Consider the following 4,751-nt stretch of genomic DNA (forward strand, 5'->3'; position numbering starts at 1 on the left):
GTCTGTCGCCCAGGCTGGAGTGCAGTGGCGCTCACTACAGTCTCCGCCTCCCGGGTTCACGCCATTCTCCTGCCTCAGCTTCCCGAGTAGCTGGGACTACAGGCACCCGCCACCACGCCCAGCTAATTTTTTGTATTTTTAGTAGAGACAGGGTTTCACCATGTTAGCCAGGATGGTCTCGATCTCCTGACCTCGTGATCCACCCGCCTCGGCCTCCTAAAGTGCTGGGATTATAGGCGTAAGCCTCTGTGCCCGGCCAGAAGACAAGACTTAATGCCTGCAGCGCACTGAGGACTTCAACATTTATCATCACATAAAGCAGCTGTTATGTTGCAATGTCTTTATCTGCAGTCCTCGGTCAGTTTCACTCTTTCCTATATCCTATATGTTCCTCTTTCTTGAATTGTTCTCTTATTTTCCTGGAATTCATGCAACAAATCGAATCAAATCAAATGTTGTTTGTTTGTCATGTGTCTACCAGTATCTCTGTTTCGTTCCTGTCAAAAATCTTGTCAATGTTTATAGCCTGGGCGACTGTTGATGCCAACAGAAGCCAGACTTTGCAGCCCAGTTTTGCTCATATGTTGCCCAAGCTCACTCTGCATCCCTATACGCCTCTCTCACAGTGGCTAAGAAACCACACAGAAACCAGCCTGGGTGGCAGGGGGAACATCTAGATTCTTATAAAGCAAATCTGCTTAGAGCAAAGTATAACTGAACTAGCCAGAAATGTAGAGCATCATTGTTGCTTTCTGTCAACCATCAAGAGGTGAAATGGCTGTAGGAAGACAACTAGCTGGGGGGAGGGGGAGAATGAGTTAAGGATCTGGAATTTCAGGAAAAATGGAGAAAAGTTGAGAGAGAACCTGGATTTAACATTCAAACCTCAGCTTAAAAAAGAAAACTGAGGCCGGGTGCAGTGGCTCATGCCTGTAATCTCAGCACTTCGGGAGTCTGAGGCAGCTGGGTCACAAGGTCAGCAGTTCCAGATCAGCCTGGCCAATATGGTGAAACCTCATCTCTACTAAAAATACAAAAAATTACCTGGGCGTGGTGATGCGTGCCTGTAGTCCCAGCTACTCAGGAGGCTGAGGCAGGAGAATCGCTTGAACCTGGGAGGCAGAGGTTGCAGTGAGCTGAGATTGCACCACTGCACTCCAGCCTGGGTGAAAGAGCGAGACTCCATCTCAAAAAAAAAAAAAAAAAATTAGCCAGGCGTGGTGGTTTGCCCCTGAGGTCCCAGCTACTCTGGAGGCTGACGGAGGATCGCATGAGCCCAGGAGGCAGAGGTTACAGTGAGCCAAGATCATGCCACTGCACTCCAGCCTAGGTGACAGAGCAAGATCCTGTCTCAAAAAAAAAGGCCAGGCATGGTGCCTCATACCTATAATCCCAGCACTTTGGGGGGCAGAGGCAGTTGGATCACTTGAGGTCAGGAGCTCGAGACCAGCCTGGCCAACATGGCGAAACCCCGTCTCTACTAAAAATACAAAAATTAGCCAGGCGTGGTGGTGGACGCCTGTAATCCCATCTACTCAGGAGGCTGAGAATCGCTTGAACCCACGAGGCAGAGGTTGCAGTGAACCGAGATCGCGCCACTGCACTCCAGGCTAGGCAACAGAACAAGACTCTGTCTCAGAAAAAAAAAAAAAGAGAGAGATAAATCTCCAGTTTGGCTAGAATGATGGAGTTAAATGCACAAAATATCAAGCATCAGTTTAATTGGAGAAGAACTGAAACTCGTCAAAAATAGAGATGATAATTTCCAGAAGGCCACAGCTTGTCCCTTGATTTCCTGCTTGTGTTTTGGGAAACGCCATACTCCACATCGCATGGGCAAGTCATCTGAAGCCACATGGGAACAGAACAACCAGAAGCCTACTTCCAGGCTGGCTGAATGAGGGCCTCTTTCATCTTTTTCTTCTGGCGGAGGCCTTGGCAGCCACAGGCTCACAGCACCCTCTGCTGTTAAATTGCAAAGGATGGTGCCTGGGTTTTGAGACTGGGACTGCTAAAAGATTCTGGTCTGGGGCAGGAAGAAAATTACATGAGCAGAAGAAATTCAAAATTGTTTTATTACCTCTAAATAAGTAAATAGCCAGGTGTGTTGGTGCCCAGTTACAGTCCTGGCTACTCGAGAAACTGAGGTGAGAGGATCACTTGAACCCAGGAGTTTGAGGCCAGCCTGGGCAACAGAGAGAGACCTCATCCCACAAAAAAACTTTTTAAATTAGCTGGACATAGTGATGTGAGCCTATAATTTCAGCTACTCCGGGGGCTGAGGCAGGAGGATAGATTGAGCGCGGGAGTTCAAGGTTACAGTGACCTATGTTGTGCCACTGCACTCTAGCCTGGGTAACAGAGCAAAACCTCATGTCAAAAAAGAAATGTTTAATGTTCTTAATTGATTATTTAAAAACTGTTTTCATGCAAAACTTCAGGATGGGTTAATTTTGCTGGTGACAGGAGGCAATGATAAAACAAAGAAAAATTATGCAGCTAAACTTTTTCACCAAGGCAGATTTTCAGCCTTTTCCAAGCCAAGTGGAAATGCCCAGTTCACCCACACCGAGGTTCCAAAAACAGGAAAAACACACTTTCTAGCAGTGTTAGTGAAACTCATGTAACAGTGTCTCCATTGAGATCGAGCCCTGAGTAACAAAATGGGGGAGACGAACAGGCTTAGCATTATATGTAGGGGACTGGGGCATAGCTTTCAGACCCCATAAAGCATAAACCTCCAGCTTTTCAGTTCCAGCATTTTAATACGCCTACCTGCCTGAACAGAGGTAAAATTAGAGACTACATGGTAACATTACAATAGAAGTTTTTACTTCTATTTATAACTTGCTTATTTGGTTATTTTTCCTTACCAAAAGCACAAGACAGCCTCAATATCCTTAAATGCCCCAAGTCCTAAAATTACTTATTTAACCCTGAGAGATCTAGCCGTTATAAAATAGAACAGCTATCAGTCATGAATAATTTGTGTGCTCTTTTTTTTAAGTCAATCAATTTTTATTTAGGGAATTCCATTTGTGTTGTGATTTCTTCCACTGTCCATCAAGGTCACTTTAGATCCTCTAAAGAACTGGAGTCAAAATATTTATCTTCAAGTTAGCCCTTTTTAGTGAAACGGATGCTTATTTTAATCCAGTTGTCCTGTCAGCCCATAATTCTTTTATTTTGCTTCTGTCATCTCCTTTTCATATGGATATACTGAAGAAGACTTCAAAATTCACCAAGAATCTTTGGGATCTAATTTCTTTTCTTTTTTTTTAATGGAGTCTCGCTCTATTGCTAGGCTGGAGTGCAGTGGCATGATCTTGGCTCATTGCAACCTCCCCCTCCCGAGTTCAAATGATTCTCCTGCCTCAGCTTCCCGAGTAGCTGGGATTACAGGCGTGCCCCACCACACCCAGCTAATTTTTGTGTTTTTAGTAGAGAAGGGGTTTCAACATGTTGGCCAGGATGGTCTTGATCTCTTGACTTCATGATCCGCCTACCTTGGCCTCCCAAAGTGCTGGGATTACAGGCGTGAGCCACCGTGCCTGGCCACAGGATCTAATTTCTTCAACCCATTTAAGGTCATTTTTAGTGTAGGTGGATCTGCCTGGTTCTCAGTTTGACACCCTCTCTAAACATGAATGAGTTCAAATCATATTCATTCCTAAGCGATCGCACTCAAGAATAGTACAGATGTGTGGAATATGCCAATACCTTTAACTCCAGACATCATGTTCTCAAGATAAAAGCCTTTCAAACAAAAAGCCATTTTATGTATCAAGTCAACATGCAATTGGAATACAAAATTAATACAGCTGAGGATTTCGCTCATATCCCATGCTGTTTAACTATCTATTCTACAGTCCTAGAATCAACCTTTTTTATTATTATTATTAAGAGACAGGTTCTGTCTTTGTTACCCAGGCTGGAGTACAGTGGTGCCATCAAAGGTCAGTGCACCCTCCAACTCCTGGGCTCAATCCTCTTCCCCTAGCCTCCGCTTCCTGAGTAGCTGCAACCACAGGCACAGGCCATGATACCCAGCTAATTTTCAAATTTTTATGGAGATGAGGTGTTACTTTCTTGCCCAGGCTGGTCTTGAACGCCTGGCTTAAAGCAACACTCCCACCTAGTGTGGGGATTGCAGGCATGAGCCACTGTGCCTGGCCTGGAACCAAACTTTATGGCTATCAATACTCCCATAAATTAACTGTCTCAGGTATCAAAATATCCCTTCTTATATATATCAAAACTCATACTGAACAATGAGTTCTAGGTTGCAAAAGAGGATTTATTTTTTGCACCTATCCATAAGTCTTTGTCCACAAGTTAAACAAAAACATATTTAAGTACGTTAGACATACTACTGAGAGGCCACGGCGCACAGGGGTTAGGTGAGTGGACTCGGGAGCCAGGTTCCTAGTTCAAAGATGTGCCCTTCCATTTACTGAGTGACTTTAGGCAAACTCCTTCTCTTGGTGTCTCAGTATCCTCAGTTGTGAAATGGGGATGACATTAAGACCTATTTCGGCCGGGTGCAGTGGCTCACGCCTGTAATCCCATCTCTTTGGGAGGCCGAGGAGGGTGGATCATGAGGTCAGGAGATCGAGACCATCCTGGCTAACACGGTGAAACCTTGTCTCTACTAAAAAACAAAAAATTAGCCGGGCATGGTGGCGAGCGCCTGTAGTCCCAGCTACTTGGGAGGCTGAGGCAGGAGAATGACGTGAACCTGGGAGGTGGAG

The 4,751-nt window shown here is 45.1% G+C and overlaps 1 non-coding gene across 1 annotated transcript; it reads right to left on the reverse strand.

Moving 5' to 3' along the window:
- Positions 1–4,232: 4,232 nt before the first annotated feature.
- On the reverse strand, positions 4,233–4,360 carry LOC116271146. Its single transcript, XR_004179584.1, has one exon. It is a non-coding gene; the product is annotated as a small nucleolar RNA SNORA40 (small nucleolar RNA).
- Positions 4,361–4,751: the final 391 nt, after the last annotated feature.

Source organism: Papio anubis, chromosome 17, assembly GCF_008728515.1.
Source record: "Papio anubis isolate 15944 chromosome 17, Panubis1.0, whole genome shotgun sequence".
NCBI lineage: Eukaryota > Metazoa > Chordata > Mammalia > Primates > Cercopithecidae > Papio > Papio anubis.